This window comes from Protopterus annectens, chromosome 7.part0, assembly GCF_019279795.1.
Source record: "Protopterus annectens isolate FY-2018-M chromosome 7.part0, PAN1.0, whole genome shotgun sequence".
Classification (NCBI taxonomy): Eukaryota; Metazoa; Chordata; order Ceratodontiformes; family Protopteridae; genus Protopterus; species Protopterus annectens.
The window spans coordinates 1,060,922,659-1,060,944,574 of NC_056739.1; the positions used below are offsets into that span (position 1 = coordinate 1,060,922,659).

At 41.5% G+C, this 21,916-nt stretch overlaps 1 protein-coding gene across 1 annotated transcript in view; it reads left to right on the forward strand.

The window, feature by feature from the left end:
* Nucleotides 1-21,916, forward strand: part of CHDH (choline dehydrogenase) — a 312,713-nt gene that overhangs the window by 259,152 nt on the left and 31,645 nt on the right. The gene's annotated exons all lie outside the window — the stretch shown is intronic.

The window sequence follows — 21,916 nt, forward strand, 5'->3', positions numbered from 1 at the left end:
GAGTTCCCAACTCTCACCAATTTCTTTTCAAAAGCCATAATGCTGACCCTGAAACCATTTCTCAAGGCCCCAAGGGAATGAAGGCCTCTACAGCCAAGAATCCACTACCTTCCGAAAGAGAATCTAGATCCTTAGAAAGGTGGGGAAAAAAGGTATACACCTTGGCCACCCTAGCCATGAGGGCCTTAAATTATCAGTTTCATATGCTTAAATATCAGCAGTTTCTGTTATCACAATTAAGAAATAAAATGTCTCAACCTGAACAACCAGATTTGAAGGAATTGCAGGATATGATGCATAGTGCAGAACAAGTGGGTAAACACACCTTACAATGTGGCTATGACGTCTTAGAGGCCTCAAGTAGAGCTGCTGTTACAGGATCAGTCATTCGTAGACATGCCTGGCGTAGGGAACAAAGCTTGCCTGATCATGTTAAAGTTAAACTACTAGATGCTCCTTTACAAAAGGATGTACTGTTTGGTACTAATGCTGAGGAGATACTACGGAAAATGGAAGAAAAAGCTAAATCTATGCAAACTGTCAAGGCTTTTCTACAGGTGCAACCACCTCATTTTAGCAGAAATTGGCCTTCTAAAAACTGGTCCTTTCCAGCCATGGACAAGCCCCAAAGAGGTAGATACAGGCGCTCAAGGGGCAGAGGACAATCTCAAGGATCATATAGAGGCAGACGATGGCAAACTCCAGCACCAAGAGGTGGCGAAGACAGTGCACAACAATACAGAAAACAAACCCAATGACTTCCTCCTTTTCATGCCAAGCAAGTCACAGCTGGCAGCTTCCTTGGGAGGAAAGCTGGCATTATTTACAAGAAATTGGCATATTATCACAACAGACAAATGGATCCTGGACATTATAAACAGAGGCTACAGATTTCATTTTCACACTCTTCCAAAAATGAGAGGCATGCCAAACCTGCCACACAATCAAAGGGCAGAGGCACAAATACAAATTTCAAAACTCATGGTCATGAAAGCTGTTCAAGAGGTACCTACTCACGAACAAGGTCAAGGTTTTTATTCCAGACTATTTCTGGTACCAAGGAAAGGAACCGACTGGAGACCCATTTTGGACTTATCCATCCTAAATACATTTCTACTCGTACCAAAATTCAAGATGCTCACATTACAGCAACTTCTTCCCATGCTGGGCAAGGGGTTTTGGCTGGTAACATTGGACCTCAAGGAATGGTGAGGTGGAAGAGGATAGAACCCTGCTGATATATAAAGACGATAACCTCGATTCTTGTATATAGATTCACAGCACCCTTTGGTAAAATAAAAAGTTGATTTCTTTATTCACGTTTAGCGCTTTCAGCTGTCCCCAGCCTTCATCAGAACAAAAAATCTCTCCCTTTTGGAGAATTCTTTTTCCTTTCAGCAATGCCTCATATTGGTCTTCCCTTATATTCAAGGCCTCTTGACTTAAGCTCTTTATGTTTTTCTTGTTTTTCAACTCAGGCAGTTTCTAACAGCCACTTTTGAGAACCATTTTCTTACACCATTCAAACCTTGGACCTCAAGGAGGCATACCTGCATGTCCCAATCAGACAAAGCTGCAGAAGATACCTCAGATTTCTTGCAGGTTCAATCCACTATCAATTCTCTGCAGTGCCCTTTGGCTTATCTACTGCGCCCAGAGTATTCACGAAATGCCTGGCATCAGTAATCGCCTACTGCAGACTTCAAGGGATACAAATTTACCCTTATTTGGGCGACTGCCTGATCCAAGCGGACAGCGAGCACATACTTCTGGAACATCTGGCTTATGCAACACGGTTACTGAATTCTCTGGGATACACAATCAACGAAGAGAAATCCAGGCTAACACCATCTCAGAAAATAACCTTCCTGGGTGCCAACTTGGACACAAACACCCAGATGGCTTACCTTACGCCAGAAAAACAAGGGCAACTAACTCAGTACTTCAAAATACTAGCAAATTGTGCCAGGCTTACTGCAAGGAAAATCCTGCAGGCTCTGGGCTTCATGGCATCTTGCATTCTTTTAATCCCATGTGCAAAGCTGCATATGAGAAAACTTCAATGATACCTCAAAAACCTATGGTCTCAACACAGCCACAATTTGGAAACAATAATACCAATAATTCCATGTTTGCAAAAGGAATTTCTATGGTGGGCCCAAGCATGTCAAGCAAACACAGGTCTTCCATTCTGCAAGCCTCAAGCAAATCAAGTCATCACAACAGATGCCTCAGATTACACCTGGGGGGCGCACATGACAGGCAGGTACATTCAGGGCAAATGGTCCCAAAAGGAAAAGCACCTTCACATCAATCAAAAAGAAATGCTAGCAGTGATAAATGCAATTACAGCATTCAAGGACCTCCTGCATCCAGGACAATTATTGATAAGAACAGACAACACCACAGTAATGTGGTACATAAACAAACAAGGAGGAACACATTCATACCCCCTGTGTAGACTAGCCATGACACTTTGGAACTTGGCTCTGGAATGGCAAATCGAACTTCAAGCGCAGTACTTGCCAGGTTTGGAAAACACGCTGGCAGACAATCTAAGCAGAAATATGACAGATCCGCACGAATGGAAGTTGCATCCTCAGGTGTTTACAAAGATAATCCAAGCGTGGGGGAGGCCAGACATAGATCTCTTCGCCTCCCACAGGAATCACCAATTGGAAAAGTTTTGTTCAAGGACCTTTCATCCAAAGGCCTGGAGGGTGGACGCCCTTTCATTCAGTTGGACAGCATGGACAGTGTACGCTTTTCCACCTCTGCCTCTTCTGCCCAAGGTGCTCTTGAAAACAAGAGCAGACAGACCGAAGATGATACTGATTGCTCCAGACTGGCCAAGACAGCACTGGTACCCACTCCTGAGGAGCCTAACACATACTCCTCCCTGGCCTCTACCTCTAATGCCTCTTCTGCTGACTCAGCACAGCTACAAAACTCTTCACAGTCAGCTGAAAACACTCAATCTCGCTGCATGGAAAATTCCTTAACACCACAACAGACACTACTCACCAAAGAGGTGCAGGACGTCATTCTGGCGGCCAGAAGGCCATCTACTAGAAAGGCTTACTCCGCAAAATGGAAACGGTTTTGCTCTTGGAATGAGAAAAAAGGCCAGGACCCTAGAAAACTGAATTTGCCTCAGGTATTACAGTATCTAGCTGAGCTGCTGAACAGTGGACTTTCATTTTCCTCCATAAAAATCCATGCCTCAGCCATTTCTGCAGAATTCAACACGGATCCACCGTTATTCTCTCACCCACTTGTAAGACAGTTCCTCAGAGGAGCTAAGAATATAAGACCACCAAGGAAACAACCAGTGCCAGCCTGGGATCTTAATTACATTCTGGAAAAATTAACATTGCCTCCCTTTGAACCAGCTGCCTCAACAGATTTGCAATATTTGTCCTGGAAAACAGCTTTCCTTCTGGCCATTACCTCAGCTCGTAGGGTTTCGGAAGTACAAGCCCTCATGGCTGTGCAGCCCTTTCTCATCTTCCATCAGGACAGGGTTTCCCTCCGAACCAACCCGTCATTTATGCCTAAAGTGGTATCCAGGGTAGCTTTAAATCAAGCCATACACTTACCTACCTTTTACCCCAATCCTCAAAACAAAGGGGAAAGGCTGCTACATTCCTTAGACATCCATAGAACAAAACCTTTCAGGAAATCAGAACAACTTTTTGTGTCCTATGCTGTAGGAGCTCAAGGGAAGCCTGTTACCAAACAGACAATTTCAAAATGGATAGGCCACTGCATACGATTTTGTTACTCCTATCATGGGAAATCTGTCCCTACAGGCATCAGATCCCACTCCACCAGGGCCACAGCTACCTCTACAGCCTTCCTCAGAGGAGTTCCTACCAAAGATATTTTGGAGGCAGCCACTTGGAGTTCTGTGCATACCTTCACAAAACACTACCACCTGCCTTTATATTCCAAAACTAGAGCAGGCTTTGCCACTGCTGTGTTGCAGGGCATTCTGGCTCATCCCAGTTCCACCTAGTGCCTACCACCCTGTGCGTAGCTTTGGGATTCCACCCATATGTGATTATTGCAGCTGTATGCACGATGAACATAGTACAGTTTTGTACCTACCATAAATGTAGATGTTAGAGTGCTAATACAGCTGCAGTACAGGTTTCCCTCCCTCCTTCCCCTCTTGGTAAAGGACTAGTGGCTAACACCTCCTCATACAACCTAATTTGGGTTATCCTCCTATGGTGTATTTGCTTGCAACAACTGTTTTTTGATTACATTGCATTGCTTGAATATATATATTTATATATATATATAATTTATGTATTGCCTTCCTTCTGGGGGCACCTGACATCTGGGGCAAGAAAGACTGAAGAATATGGCGTCGGCCATGTCTTATATACCCCTGTCGCACTGACGTCAGGAAAGAAGGGACAACAACCGACGCCGGACCTAGACTTTGGAATTCGGCCGACCGAGGGACCGCCTGACGGCAGAGAACCCATATGTGATTACTGCAGCTGTATTAGCACTCGAACATCTACATTTATGGTAGGTACAAAACTGTACTTTTCAGAAACATTCCCCTCGAGGTTTGAAATTACACAAAAAAATCATCGTCATCAGAAACCATGCAGGCTGCCCTCACCAACTGGCAATTAACAACAGATTTCCTTTGTTGATAATGGTGACTACTGATGTAATGAAGAAAGGAATTGGAGTAAGTGGATTTTCTGTGAATCTTAGCTTTGAACACTTGGTTCCCTCTATCTTTATATAAGTCTACATCCAGATACGCTATGGTCTCTGTACTTGAACTATATGTGAAGGATAAAAAATTTGTAGAGGTATTCAAATAATCAATAAAATTGGGAATGTCTTCGATAGTGCCTTCAAACATAATGAACACATCATCCAATTATCTAGTGTAGTAGTAGATGTTGGCACTAAACTCATTGTTGTTAAAGATGAAGTGTTGCTCCCAATGGGCCATCACGAGGTTAGCGAAGCTAGCCCCACATGGAGATCCCATTGCAACACCCATCTTTTGTAAATAATATCTCCCTTCGAACATGAAATAATTCTTTGTCAAAATTAAATCCAAACATTCCTATACTAGCTCAATTTCTCTTACTGAACTACCCTTATCCGTCATGAAATTGGAAACCCATTCAATTCCTGTATCCAGAGGTATTACGGTATACAGGTCCTTAACGTCAATGGTCAGGAAAACAATGTGATCTCTGTATTCAAGGCCATTGACGTTACTTAGAAAGGACCAAGAGTCTTTGCAAATATGGCCCACATGTTCAATCAATTTCTTTAAAACTGTGAATCACATAAACAGCTGACGGCTGCGTCTCCACCACCAGTAATCGTTACCACAGTTTTGAAATAAACAGAAAGGTTTATTTAAATGAAGCGCTTTTCATCCCACAGAACTGTGGGACTTCCTCGGATAAAAACAACTTGCAGACTGCTACAATATGTCTTGTACTCGTAACCTTTCTGTTTATTTCAAAACTGTGGTAACGATTACTGATGGTGGAGATGCAGCCTTCAGCTGTTTATGTGATTCCTAATTTGTACCTATTTTTGATGTTATTCTTTAAAACTGTGTTGACGTACTTAACAGTGGGATAAGTAATGGAATTTCTTCCGTTCATAATAGGCCGGAGGGGTGGATCCTCTAAGCTCTTGTGAACCTTCGGCATTCCAAAAATTATAGGTGTCAGTGGGGCCAAGCATGACAAATAATTATACAGGTCCAATGAAATCCTAAACTCTATGAACAAGTCATTCAAACAAACCTTCACTTTCTGTTGTGATTTGTTCATTTCATTCAGTGAGGCTGATGTATAATTGTCAGTATTCAACAATCTCAACATACGATCTCTATAATCGAATTTGTCAAAAAAAATCATGCTTATTCATTTAGCATTTGTATTTATATTGACATGTTTTTAAATATCTGTAACTTTTGCTTTTAGAAGCTAATTAATGTTCAGCATGGGACACTTTAAATAGCTGCATTTTGCATTAGTTCTGTTTGTCTGATGAAGTCTTGCTCATAGAAGCAAGATGAAAGCGCTTACACTACTTGTTTTTTTGAATCAAAACTTGTCTCTGTGGATTATATTTTGTTCCTTGGATTTGTCTTGCCACCTGTGGTAGATATTCAGCATTTTTAGAGTTTAAATCACACACAGATATGCTGACAACATGCAAACACAATCATTTTGGATTCAGAACATGCATAAATCAATATTCACACTAGAAAAAGTCTTTAGTACAATGATTTAATGTGGAAGAATGCATAAATGTAAACTGTATACATTTCAACGTGCATAAAAACAGCTTACATTGTAATGTATACTTACTGAACTGCAAAAAAGTCAATAGAGCCGATAGAAAATCAGCTGATAAAACGTACCGACTTTTTTGGTGTAAACCAAAAACACGTTCTACAAGTGGTAAGCCAGGAGACCAAAGTCAGTGAGTAGGATTAAGCACTTTCATTCTTTAATTCAGTAGTAAATAGAACTTCTTCAGAATCATTCAAATAAACTAATGTAGCTTATTTAAAAGCACATGAACCTTGTGATTGGTCAGTTATTGTCCAGTGAAATCACACAAGTAAAACTTTCAACCAATCCTAATCAACGATTTAAAATCGGGAAGTATTATTGATTTTCCAGATTTTTTGCTGTGTTATACAGTTGGGATCAGGGAATTTACCCATTCCATCTATATTGTGATCTCAGAGTTGACCTGTATAATTAACAGTGGGTGTGACTAATGCGTGGGGGGGGGGGGGCTTGCTGTCCTGCAAAGAAAGTAGATTTTGTTGTTTGAATCTTTGTGATTCAAAGAGTTCTGTGTTCAAAACTTTGTGATTCGAATAGAATACACGCACACATTGTATATATATATATATATATATATATATATATATATAGAGAGAGAGAGAGACATATATGGTGTGCATATGAAATTTGCGTATAATGCCCAGTAACAGTATCCTTTTATTACATTTACTGACATTTTACATTTTTCCACTATCTATGTTTATATAATTGATGGCTATTATTTCTTTCAGTGTGGAAAACCCATGTACATACATACATACACAACATTTTCTTTACCATAATTGTCTTCTTGGTAGTCTGTGTCTGCTGCAGTAAAGAATTTATTCCCAAAACAGCAAAGAGTACAAACTGCTAAGAAGCAGCTATTCTGATTCTGAACAAGACATATGTAATGGAACACAGTGTGCTGCTAAGCATGCAACCATTCTCCCTGATGAGATTACACTGCTGCAGGGCTGGAAACAGAGAACACTATGGATTGGTTCTTTCGACCGAAGACAGCACTGAAGTAACCTGCTCATTGACCGGTTCAGATCGATTCTGCTGCTGCACCTGTCAGTGAGTGGAAAGCATCACAACACAAAAGTGGAGCCAAGGAACAGCCTACAAAATGTTCTCTGAAATGAGAATGTTTCACCAAAATCAGAGCATTTGAGAGTTCTGTGCTGAGCCACATTATGAGTTATTAAAGCTTGAAACCAAATTACAGTAAAATTGGGTGTTTCAGTTAGGAGGTCATTTGAATTTCAAGCCCACCTACCTTGTTCAGGTCTGATTGTGCAGTGTTACATTCAAATGCATGGAATTAGCCAGTAATGAGGTGCATCTCTGAGCTGCTTTACCTTTTCTTAGAATCACGGATTCTTGCCACCCTGCTAGTTGACCAATAAATCCCAGGGCTCATCCTCCACCCTCTTTAGTATTATACAAAACTCCTCTTCATTGCGCTTACCCGATATGAAAGTAAAATGATGTTCAACGATTCTGTCACATTTTCCAATGAAAATATAAATATACCCCAGATTTATACATCTGTTTATCAAAATAGCTGTATATAACTTTTATAAATTAAAATATTTCCAAAAATTATTTATTTCTTGCATTTGTTTACTGGGATGATTTAACTGGGTAGGCAAGCTGCTACTTTTCAACAGATACCTGGGAAGAAAAGCTGCACAGTAGTAAAACAATAGCTAATATATTTTAGACAGTAAGCACAAATACATTTCAGGTCAGTATGAGTTTGTCACAATTTTATAAAGATTTCTTACACATGACATGTACATGCTTCACAGTAGAATAAACATGGTGTACAGTGTTGCATTTGAAGACAAGAAAATGAAAACTGATTATTTATGATTGACATGTAATGCAGTTTGTTACAAAGTTTTATGGTAGAAGCTTTATGGCAGATTTTTATTGTTAATTGTGAGGTTGACAATAAGCGGAGGAGGTTCTCTGAAATACAAAGAACAGTAGACCAGATTGTGGTTATACCAGGAGGAGCATGAGAGCCGTTTAGTGAGTAGAGACGTTACTGTATATAGAGAGAAAAGAGGACCAGGAAGAGGTTGGGAGACAGCAACATTTTGGTTATCCCAGGAGAGATGCAAGAGCATAGCTAGTTATTTTTTAAGTGATTCTGTAAATGTAGTTTGAATGACTATTTGTTTTCCAATATTCTAAGAGAGGTATGAAATTCTGGGAGGAGGAACCTAAGGAGCTTCCAGCAGTATTGTTTGATTTAGGTACAGTGAGCAACATCTTGTCAAAAGAGCATAGTCATCTTTTGGGACTGTAGACTTAGAGAATATTGTGCAGACCTGGGCATTTGTCCTGGTCGTAGATGAGCTTCTGTTTTGTGACAAACTGTGAGCAGGTTAAATAGTGCCTTAATTCCAGCCACTGAAATCACTTTAGTGCAAGGCAGAGATGTGTCCTGTAATGATGACTGGGATCAGACGTTGCAGGTTTATTATAGCACTGCTCAAGGAGAATTGATTGCATTGTAGATTGACGAGTGTGAGGGCTACATATAGGAGATGAGGCAGTGCTTGTCCTAGCCTCCTTTGTTAGGTGGGGTTTGTCAGTAGAGAGCACTCCCAGTTTTTGATGGATTTTCTTTGCAGCCTGTTTTATGTGGTGGTCACACTTTAGGTTTTGCTCAATGGTAATCCCTGGTAGTTTGACATAGGTTACCATTTCTTTCTTGATATTTTTTGTTGAAAGAATTGAGAAGGAATTGTTTTTGGTTGCATAGTTGTTTATGGAGAAATAAGATACTTTTGAATTGGGGGGGGGGGGGTTAGAAGAGGTAGTGAGTCAGCCAAGTCTCAATCTGTACGAGAGCATTTTGGGTGTACTGTTGTATTTTAACCTTGTTTTGGAGTCATCTGCCTATCGGGTGATGATTGCTTGTTTGGCTGCTAAATGCAGGTCGTTAATGAATATATCAAAAAGCTGTCAACCTAATACAGAGAATTCTCAAACTAATACCAAAAGTCCAGTGGTGATTGTCATTCTGATAAAATATCTTCCATTTCTTTCCAATTGTAAGACTCATCACCTCAAATGCAAAATATATACTCTTCCCACCATTAGAGTATCATCTTTTGCATTACTTTTTAATATGTTCAGTTTTAACCCAACCTAAACTTAAACTGTCTTCTCCTACTGCTACTATTTCCTTAATCTAATTTTTATTTTTAACAACTGACACCAAATCATTTGCATAAACTAAAGCTATGGCTAAAACCATACCTTTCAACCCCCCCCCCACCCACACACACACACAGCATTTTTTATATACAATCTACTTTTTCACTTACTGCCTTTGTTATGAAAGAAAACAATGCACATCTCATATGATGACCCTAATTTATCCATCTACATACTTATACCTGCTCAACAAGCAATCCATTAGCTATTGTCCATACCCTAACCGTACCTTTTGCAGATCTTAGTAAACTTAACATTCTTTCCTCACAATCTGTAAATTGTCAAAATATTCCTCAACTGCCCATGATTAATTCTGTCAAAGTTTTTATTAAGTATCCCATGCTACTATCTTTCATTCCTTACCTTGCCTTACTATTCTTTCTACAACTTATTAAAATCAACATATCTTTTAATTTTCTTCATTGTATCTCATAAACATTTTCATAAAGCACCTTCTGCAAAATATTATTAAATGTAAGCTGCAATATCTTCAACAATAATTTAGAATCACAATTTTACAATGTCAGCAGACATCAGGTACAGAGATCTTTTTTTTCTACTTTTTTCCCATATAAACTGTACTATGTCCTCACATACTTTAAAAATACACAGCAGTAACCAAATAAAACAAGCAAACGAAACCTGAAGGTGTTTACAATCCACAAATTATTACTAAGTGTTTTTGTCTCACATAAACACTTAGACTTCAATCACTAAAAAGGTCAAAGGTTGACACTAACAACCCTTAAAAAGCTGACTGTATTCTAAAACTATTAATAAAAATGCTTGAAACGCCTCAAAATTGTCCTGCAGCTTCAGCTGCCAAATTAATTGTTTATGTTCCAGCTGATTTTCAAAAGCTCTACCAGCGTCACAAATATAAACCTTGTTAATAATAAAACAATAAATATTTTAAAACCCTACAAACAACTGAATGTTTGAATAATGCATTGGCGGGCATATTTGTCTTGATGTAAGTATGCTTGTATGTTGTGTCCATAAGTCTTCTGTTGGTTTTCCCAACATAAAAGGTGGGACAAGAAATACAACTAAATAAACAACCAAGGAGGTATCACAATGATATGGTCCTGGATGCCCAGTGCTCCTCTTAAAACTGTCCAGGTGCTCCGGAAAACACACGGGCCATCATTAATAATTCTAAAACACTTACACTGTCCATATTTGGACATGTATTGCTTCTTTTTCTAAACCTGTGACCTGTTCCTTTTTCCAATACATTTTTGATGTCCCTACCTCTGCTATAAACAAATAAGGGAAAATTCCGTAACTTTGCTTTGACCTGCTTGTAAAGGTTAACCCCTAAATGTATTTAATAATAGAAGTGATAGCAAACATCTCTAAGTTGTATGGAATTATCATATCTCTCTCTCTCTCTCTCTTTCCCATTTATGCACCATGTGGTACACTGGGCAACAAGCACCTTTCAGTGGTCATTGTTTCTATAGCAGTTAAGGGTTTTACTGGCTCAGGTCACTAGCCCAAGACCCAACCCTCCTCAGAGGGTGCATGGAATTATCATAGCCAAGTTTAAATTACTGTCCTTTCCTCTGGTAACTTGTTTAAACAAAGAAGAATGTCCACTGAATGTTGATTGAAAGTGCTTAATAATAAATAATGGTTAGGGTACACCTTCTGATTTTGTTTATATGTCCTTACATACTTCTTCAGATTGAATCCCATACTTACTCTGTTTGCTCAATACTTCTAAGAAGTCCTTTTTCTTCTAACCGAATCTTTTTATGAAAAACATAGCCAACACATTCTTCTCCGGTGAACTTTCATTTATCATCTTTAATACTGTAACCAATTCTTCTGTTGTAGCTCTGAACTCAAAATCTAACCTATACTTCTGAGAAATCTTTAATACTTGCTGTTCAAGCTTTTATTGCATTTTCGCCTCAGCATACATATAACAAGTTACCCTTTGCGTTACTAATGAATTCTTGTGTCATGTGTAACACACATTCTCTGTTTTAAGAACCATTATTTTGCCCTGTTTTACTTCACCCTCTTTCATATAGAAGTGAAACGTCTTGTTTCTTTAAATTAACACTATACCTTTGTCTCCTAAGTAGCATCCTTATCTTATTTTTTTTCATTAATCACTCTTTCCTTCCTTAATGAATCAAAATCACATATCACCAAATTATATTTTTCCATTTTTTTCCTGACATCTTCTTTTCCATCTCTAAATAATCTTGCTTGCATTTTCTATTAAAAGCCACCCACTACTCCTACCAGGCCTTATAAAAAGATCTCATACTAATGTGACTGTCAACTCTGGAGACATTTTACATTCACCAGTCAGTCATCAAACCTTCCCAACCTTAATAACATTTCTCCTCAGATTGAGCCTGTACTGATTAATGATCAGGAAATCCTCCTACTTACCTTTCGCTCATTCACCTCCCTCAAACTTTCTAAAAACAAAATATAATAAGTCTCCATCTACAGATTTCCCATGACATAAATATATTTATTAGCTTTTCCCAAATGTAATTGCCTGTGCTGTATTACATCACTATTTTAACATGTTGAGTACGCTGTTTTTAGACAAAAATACTATACTCACAGCCTGTGTTAGCATCTCTTGATGTTAGTACTGCTTATTATCTGCACAGATGCTTTGTAGGTGTGTTTTTGAACAATGCTTCATAAAATTTATTAAAGAGGAGCATCTAGTCTGTATCCTGAGTTGAAAATTAAGCAAAGCAGAACCTAGTTATTTTGTGATCAAAAAGAAGATGTCTAGCCAGCAAGTGGTCACTTGCTTCTATAAAGTATTATTAGAGAGAGAACTCACTCTAGTAACAGACCATGCTTCCCTACTATAGTTACAGCAATTACCAGATTGGAACATAAAGCTCTTTACTTGAGCCTTATCTTTGGAGTCATTTCAGTTCAAAGTACAACATAGGCAGGACTTCCAGTATGTCGTGGATTGGTTAAGTTGTGCCCCTTGCTGCTCTGATTGCCCTCAGTTAAATACAAGAACATTTGATTTTTTTGGACTAAATTAGCTATTATGGCTAGAGCTATGTTACTTACTTATTGGTGTGATTGAACCGAAATGCAAAATAGAAAGAAGAAATCCCAGGGCACTAGAAAGGAATTAGTACAGTAGAAAGACACCACAAGTATGACAAGTGTCCAGGAGCCTAGCGTGAAAGATACTGACACAGTCCATGAAATTACTATAAAAGATGAATTCTTAAAGGTTAGAAGAACGAACCCCAGATTAGAAGACTACATTAACCAAAATGACAAATCTGTAGTTGAAATAAAAGAAGTAGTGAATCAGCATTTGGATAAGCTCCAAAATGTAATGCAAGATAAGGAAGTCTTGAAAACAACGATCATGGTGGTGGAGGCCAGGATGAAATTGATGGAGGCATTGCTAACTGACCGTGAAGGCAGAGCAAGAAGAAAAAATTTGATGATAGTTGTTAAAGTGTAGAATCCTGAAAACAAGAACTGTAAGATGTTCATCGTGTTTCACTGTTGCAGTCATTACACTTGGGTTATCCTGCTGGCAGGCTACCCGCAGTCGGCCTGAATTCCAAAGTCCTGGTCCGGCATCGGTTGCTGTCGCCTCTTCCCTGACGTCAGTGTGCCAGGGGTATATAAGATGCAGCCGACGCCATTTTCTTCAGTCTTTCTTGCCGCGCGGTGCCCAAAGCAAAAGCAGTTCGCAAGTGCCGGTTGGCCGACTCCTGAGATTTTCTAAACGAATTTCAGATGCGTAGTCTTCAATAAAGCTAAGTACCCCGTTGGGAAAATGTTTTTCTTGCTCCAGACCGATGTCAGAAAAAGTTAACAATTGTATTTCTTGTGGGAAGCAAATACCTCATAAGGATTTTCATTCTTACTGTATTCCTTGCCTAGGCCCTGACCACGATGTTGCTAGCTGTCAGTTTTGTGCTAGATTTTACCAACACACTATTAAGCGTCGGTACAACTTTGCCTTTCATCACTTTGCCTGAAGGTTTAATTATATAATGCCATCGGAACAGCCGACGACCGGAGTTTATAAAAAGTGCAAGGAAAAGGAAAAGGACAGGCATCCGAGGTCCAAAACCGACGACGAGGCCTCCACTAGGCCAGTCGTCGGTTCGCCGGTTCTCAGTGAAGCGCTTTCGCAGCCCTTGCCGCCCGCTACCGACTCCCATGCAAAGACAGCTAGGCCTCTGGATACTCAAGGTATTGGACACTTGGAAACTATTCCCTCAGATGGGTCCGAAGCCGCTGAGCAGGCATCTGCTTCTGAGGGTGTTTTCAGACCTACACAGTTATATGTTAAGCCTACCTCAGCTAACAAGGCAAACAGCTTTAAAGACAAAGAAACAAGTACAGCATTCTCCTGGTCAGACTTCCATGCCTAAAAAACAGATGCTTAAAATGGCCGAAGACCTAATTACTTTGATTAGGGGTTCCCATCCCCCTCCTGATAAGAGGCCTAGGCAAGACACAGAATATGACTCCTCTGATCAAGTTTCCATTTCCTCTGACTCCTCTTCAGAACAAGGATACTCTCTGCCTCCCTATGAGGATTCTGATGCTGAAGAATCTATCCCTTCAGCTTCTCCTCCTGAGGATTATTCTTTTGGGGAAACCCTGCATACCATGAGGGAGCATTTCCACTGGGAGAGCCAGGATTACTCAGAATCAAAGAAAAGGCTCAGAGACTTTCTTCTACTTCCCCCAGCATAGACCACTTGCTATTCCACCTGTTCTAGACATTGTAGATGATGTATTCTCAGAGTCCGGCCTGTCTCCTGACTCCTTGCCTTCTGCACCTGTCAAGCCAGACAGATACTACAGGGTTCCAGACTCTCATAAATTTCTTTATAAAAACCCTGCTGCTGACCCAGAAACAATATCTCAGGGTCCCAAAGGGGTCAAGGCCTCTACAGCTAAAAACCCTGTTCCCTCGGATAGGGATTCTAGGTCACTGGACAGATGGGGGAAAAAAGTTTACACTTCTGCTACCTTGGCTGTAAGGGCTTTAAATTGTCAGTTTCATATGCTTAAATATCAGCAATACTTAATGTCACTGCTAAAGCAGAAAATGTTGAGAAATTCTGAATGTTCTGAAAACAAGAAAATGCAGGATTTATTGCATGCAGCTGAACAAGTGGGAAAGCATACTTTGCAATGTGGTTTTGATTCACTGCAGGCCTCTTGTAGGGCCGCTGTTACAGGTTCTGTTATTAGAAGGCATGCTTGGTTAAAGGAACAGAATCACCTGATCATGTTAAAGCAAAATTATTGGATGCTCCATTACAGCATGATACTTTATTTGGTGTTAAGGCAGAAGAGGTGTTGAAGAAAATGGAGGATAAAGCGAAATCTATGCAGATAATAAAGGATTTCTTACAGGTACAACCTCCCAGATTTAGCAGGAACTGGCCTTCTAAGAATTGGTCCTTTCCAGTGTCAGACAGACCACAAAGAGGCAGATACAGATGCCCTAGAGGCAGACAACAACCCCAGGGCTCATACAGGCCCAAACAATGGGGTGCTACTACCTCCAAAAGCGGAGAAGACAAATTACAGCCATATAGGAAACAGTCCCAATGACTTTCCTCTGCCAATGCCAAGCACATATCTTTTGGCAGCACCCTTAGGGGGAAAGCTAGCACTTGTTTTACAAAATTGGCACATGATCACCCAGGACAAATGGGTATTAAACATAGTCTCTCAGGCTACAGGTTCCACTTTCACACCCTTCCAAAGGCAAAAGGTATGCCAGACCTGCCACACAATCAGTGGGCAGAGGCACAAAAACAAGTTTCATCTCTCATGCACATGAGGGCTATTCAACCAGTACCACAGCAAGAGCAGGGACAATGATTTTACTCAAGACTTTTCTTAGTACCCAGAAAGGACAAAACTTGGAGACCAATTCTGGACCCGTCTATTCTAAACACTTTTTTGGATGTTCCAAAATTCAAAATGTTGACTCTGCAGCAGCTTCTGCCCATGCTGGGCAAGAAGGCTTGACTTGTAATATTGAACCTCAAAGATGCATACCTGCTTGTCCCAATCAGACAATCTTGCAGAAGATACCTCAGATTCATAGCTGGTTCAATGCACTACCAATTCTCTGCACTGCCTTTTGGCTTATCTACTGCACCCAGGGTCTTCACAAAATGCCTGTCACCAGTAATTGCATTTTGCAGACAAAGAGGAATTCAAATTTAATCCCTACTTAGACGACTGCCTTATTCAAGCAGGGAACAAAGATATTCTACTAAAGCATCTGACGTTTGTAAAAAGATTACTAATTTGCCTAGGGTGCACAGTAAACGAAAATAAATCAAAACTAGTACCCTCTCAAGAGATAATATTCCTGGGTACAAGCTTAAATACAACTGCCCAGATGGCTTATCTCACAGCAGACAAACAAAGGCAACTGACTTCACACTTTAAAAGCATGGCAACAAAGACCCAGTTATCTGCAAGAAAAATTCTGCAGGCTATGGGCTTCATGGCGTCCTGCATTTTGCTAATTCCATATGCAAGACTGCATATGAGGAAGCTACAATGGTACCTAAAAAGTGTTTGGACTCAACATTGCCACAGCCTGGAAACAATAATTACTCTCATTCCCTGCCTGCAACAGGAGATGTTCTTCGTCTAACATTGCTGCAGTCATAACCTGTGGGTAGTCCGCTGTCCTCGGTCGGCCCGAATACCAAAGTGTTAGGCTGGCGTCGGTCATAGTCGCTCTGATCTGACGTCAGTACGCAGTGGTACAAAAGCGCATGACCGACGCCATATCCCCAGTCTTTCTTGCCGCATGGTCCGAAGCAGAAGCAGCGTTTGCAAGTGCCGCTCGGCGTCCTGAAATTTTCGTATTCTGAGTTTCAGACCGAAGACCAAGTTGGGCTAAGTACCCCGTTGGGGAATATTTTTGTCTTTTCTTGCCTCAGTTAAATCCGGATGTCAGAAAAAGTTAATAATTGTATTTCTTGTGGGAAATAGATACCTCATAGGGACTACCACTCTCTCTGTATTCCTTGCTTGGGGCCTGAGCACGACGTAGTCGGGTGTCGCTTTTGCGCTAGATTTAATAAGCGCACCATTAAACGCAGTTTAGATTGTGCTAGACTTGTTTTTGGTAAGCGGTGCAACTACAACATGCCGTCGGATCCTCCGGCCGCTACCGCTAAAGCGAAAAGAGAAATCGTTAAAGTCTAAGCAGGATGAGTCGTCCGTTGCGGACGCCGGTTCTTTGAAACTACGGTGGAATCTGTGGATCCAGCCGAGGTTTCAGCTGAGTCTCAGGGGAGCCTTTAATATTGCAGGAATTGGCCTCTCAGGAGTCAGGTCAGGCCGAGGGGCCTCTCAAGTTTCTGTAGTCCCTTCTTTACATAAGGTTGTTAGGCCTTCTACTTCTGTCACTAAAGCACCTTCTAAAGCTAGGCCTGGTCTTTCTGGCACAGGCGTCAGCCCTAGTTCTGCAGGCTCTGTTCCTAAAAACATATGCTGAAAATGGCAGAGGATTTGATTACTTTAATCAGAGGTTCTATGCCCCCTCCAGATAAGAGGCCTAGGGTAGAGGCAGAGGTGGAGGGTTTGGAGCATTCCTCAGATTACTCTGAGTCTTCAGCTGAGGACATTCAGGATTTTCCTCCCTATTCTGATTCGGATGCAGAGGACTCCTGTCCTTCTGCTTCTCCTCCAGAGGATTTTTCTTTCTGAAACCCTGCATTCAATGAGGGAGCATTTTAAGTGGGAAGGTCAGGATTTCTCAGATTCTCGTAAGAGGCTTAGGGAATTTTGTTTTACCACAGCATAGGCCCTTGGCCATTCCCCCTGTTTTGGATGTTGTTCAGGATGTTTTTTCTGAGGCTTCCCTTAATCCTGATTCTTTACCTCCGGCCCCTGTCAAGCCAGACAGGTATTACAGAGTTCCAGAGGCTCATAAATATTTATATAAGAGTCCTAGAGCTGACCCAGAAACTATTAGCCAGGGACCTAAGGGTGTCAGGGCTTCTGTAGTAAAGAATCCAGTTCCTCTGGATAAAGATTCTAGAGCTTTGGATAGGTGGGGTAAAAAAGTGTATACCTCCTCCACACTAGCTATGAGGGCTTTGAATTGCCAGTTTCATATGCTGAAGTACCAGAATTTTCTGTTAAGTCAGTTGAAATCTAAGGTAGATGCTTTAGCTGAGGGTATAGAGTGTAAGGAATTGCAGGATTTAGTTCATGCCTCTGATCAGGTAGGTAAGCATTCCTTGCAGTGTGGCTTTGATGCTCTTCAGGCTTCTTCCAGGGTGGCTGCCACTGGTTCAGTTATTCGTAGGCATGCCTGGCTTAAGGATCAGAATTTGTCAGAGCATGTTAAAGCTCGAATTTTGGATGCTCCCCTCCCATCTGAAGTTCTTTTTGGTTCTCCTGTGGAGTCAGTTTTGAAGAAAATGGAAGACAAAGCTAAGTCCATGCAGACAGTTAAGGAATTTTTACAAGTGCAGCCCCTAAGTTTAGCAGAAATTGGCCTGCAAAGGATGGGCATATCCTTCTTCCGATTACCAGTCTAAGGGCAGATCTAGACGTGGTAGGGGCAGAGCTCATGCTCAGGGTTCTTTCAGACCTAGGACGTGGAGTTCTCCTGCACAATCTTCTGGTGAGGGCAGGGGTCAGCCTTTTCGTAAACAGACCCAATGACCTGTATCTCCAGCTGCCAGATTCCTCCTGTCTGGCAGCTCCTCTAGGAGGAAAGTTGGCACTGTTCAAGCAAAATTGGCTTTTGGTCACCCAGGACAAATGGGTGTTGGACATTATAGATCGGGGCTACAAGTTTTATTTTCACACCTTGCCTCCTTTCAAAGGCATGCCGGACGTACCTCCTCAGCAAAGGCTGGAGGCTCACAAACAGATTTCTTTACTTTTAAAAATGGGGGCTATTCAGGTGGTACCTCCGTCAGAAGTAGGCCTAGGATTTTATTCTCGCCTGTTCCTTGTGCCAAAGAAGGGGAACACTTGGAGGCCAATTCTGGATTTGTCTATTCTCAACACATACCTAGACATCCCAAAATTCAAGATGTTAACTTTACAGTAACTTCTGCCTCTGCTAGGCAAAGATCACTGGATGGTAACTCTGGATCTCAAAGAGGCTTATCTTCACATTCCTATCAGGCCCAGTTGCAGGAGGTTCCTGCGTTTTCGGGCTGGTACTTTTCATTATCAGTTCTCTGCATTGCCCTTTGGCTTATCTACTGCGCCCAGGGTGTTCACAAAGGTCCTGGCTCCTGTGATAGCCTTCTTAAGACTAAGAGGAATACAAATTTATCCTTATCTGGACGATTGCCTGATTCTTGCTCAAGACAAAGTCACGTTACTTCAGCATCTACAGTATGTAATGGTAGTGTTAAGGTGCCTAGGGTATTCTGTGAACGAAACAAAGTCCAGTCTAGTACCCTGTCAGGACATGTGCTTTCTGGGTGTGAGACTGAATACAGCCTCTCAGATGGCTTTTCTGACCCCGGACAAACAAAGAAATCTTCCCCTATACTTTCAGCAATTATCCCTATTGTCCAGGCTGACTGCAAGGACAGTCCTTTAAGCCTTGGGGTTCATGGCATCTTGTATTCTGGTACTTCCCAATGCCAAACTACATATGAGGAAGCTACAATGGTATCTCAAAAGCGTATGGACTCAACACTGCCACGATTTGGACACTGTCATTCAGATGATACCTTGCATCCAAAGGGAGTTTTTGTGGTGGGCTCAGGAATGTCACCTAAACAAGGGACTCTCTGTGACCCGACCAGAGGCGAGTCAGATCCTAACGACAGATGCCTCGGACATGGCTTGGGGAGCACATTTCAATGGGAGATGGGTTCAAGACACGTGGCCTCCCAGACTACAGCATTTGCATATCAACATGAAGGAGATGTTAGCAGTCCAATTTGCTCTGATGGCTTTCAAGGATCTACTTCAACCAGGACAGGTGTTGATTCAAACAGACAACACAACAGTCATGTGGTACATCAACAAGCAGGGGGGAACCCATTCGTACCCTCTTTGCAGACAAGCTATGATTTTGTGGGAGACTGCTCTGAGTTTGCACCTCACTCTTCAAGCAAGGTTTCTGCCAGGAGCACAGAACTCCTTAGCAGATGTTTTGAGCAGGCAACTGGTGGACCCCCACAAGTGGAAATTGGATCCTCATGTATTTCAACAGTTGACAGTGGCTTGGGGAACTCCAGACATAGATCTGTTCGCGTCCCCACAAAATTTCCAACTGCCAAAATATTGCACAAAGATGTTTCACCCAGAAGCTTGGAAAGTGGATGCTCTATCTTTCAGTTGGAACAACCTTCACGTCTATGCCTTTCCTCCTCTGCCTCTCCTTCCCAAGGTGCTCTTGAAGGCCAGACAGGACAAGCCTTGCATGATCCTTATAGCTCCAGATTGGCCACGTCAGCACTGGTACCCCTTGCTGAGGAGTTTAGTTCGGGAGCCTCCTTGGCCTTTGCCAACAATTCCAAACCTTTTGTCTCAAGAAAGCAATCATTTCCTCAATGTCAGGATACAGTCCCTGCATCTGACAGCCTGGCATATTCTGTTTTAGACCCTGGGGGGTTGCAGCTTCCTCAACAAGTTTTAAATGTCATTTTGGAAGCCAGGCGGCCTAGTACAAGGAAAGTTTATGCTGATAAATGGAGGAGATTTTTTCTTTGGAGCACAGCAAAGAGCTTTGATGTTTCACGCCCTAATTTGAGTGTTACACTACAGTACCTTACAGACTTACTAGACAAGGGTTTGTCTTTCTCCTCCGTGAAAGTTCATGCTGCAGCCATTTCTGCTCACTATGACTGTGATCCACCATTATTTTCTCACCCTTTGTTTAAGCAATTTCTTAGAGGGGCAAAGAACATAAGACCCCCACGTAGAGCTCCTACTCCTTCCTGGGATCTCAATTTTGTGTTGGAAAAGCTGACTTTACCTCCTTTTGAACCTGCAGCTACATCTGAATTGAAGTTTTTGTCTTGGAAGACTGCTTTTTTGTTGGCCATTACGTCTGCTAGGAGGGTATCTGAATTACAGGCTCTAATGGCAGTTGAACCCTTCCTAATATTTCATAAGGATAGGGTATCCTTGCGTACTAACCCTTCTTTTATGCCTAAAGTTGTTTCTGATGTGGCCTTGAACCAATCTATTCATTTGCCTACTTTTTATGCTGATCCCAAAAATAAAGGGGAAAAAATTTGCACACTTTGGATATTCACAGGCAGTTACGTTATTATTTGAGCAGAACTAAAGGGTTCAGGCAGTCTCAACAGTTATTCATTTCTTTTGCCTTGGGTTCACAAGGAAAACCTGTTTCAAAGCAAACTATTTCTAAGTGGATTAGCCATTGTATTGCTTTTTGTTATTCTCATCATGGAAAGGAGGTTCCGGCTGGGATTAGACCTCATTCCACTAGGGCTACTGCCACTTCTAATGCTTTTTTGAGGGGAGTAGCTACTAAGGATATTTTGGAGGCAGCTACTTGGAGTTCAGTGCACACTTTTAGTAAACATTACCATCTCCCTCTTTATTCCAAGTCTAGGGCTGGGTTTGCCACTGCAGTTTTTCAGGGCATGTTAGCAGCTCCTAGTGCTTCTTGATTTTGCCAACCTCCCTTACCTTTGCTTTGGGATTCTACCCACAGGTTATGACTGCAGCAATGTGAGATGAAGAACATAGTACAGTTTTGTACCTACCATAAATGTAGATGTTCGAGGATCCACATTGCTGCAGTCTAATTTACCCTCCCTCCTTCCCCTCTGTAGTTTAGGGTTGCTGTGTTGCTTTTGGGGTAATTATTTTGTCTGTAATTGGTGGTTGGGTATTTTCTATTTTTGGCTATGGCCTCTGTTTTTTTTAGGCCTTCTGACATCTGGGGCAAGAAAGACTGAGGATATGGCGTCGGTCATGCGCTTTTGTACCACTGCGTACTGACGTCAGATCAGAGCGACTATGACTGACGCCAGCCTAACACTTTGGTATTCGGGCCGACCGAGGACAGCGGACTACCCACAGGTTATGACTGCAGCAATGTGGATCCTCGAACATCTACATTTATGGTAGGTACAAAACTGTACTTTTCGATGGTGGGCACAGGCCTGTCACCACAACAAGGGACAGCCATTCACCTTACCCACAGCCAAGCAGACACTAACAACGGATGCATCAGATTATGCCTGGGGGGCCCACATGGCAAGAAAATTTATTCAGGGCACATGGCCCGCAAGCCAAATGCATCTTCATATCAACCAAAAAAAGATGCTAGCTGTACAGAATGCCCTCACAGCCTTCAAGGA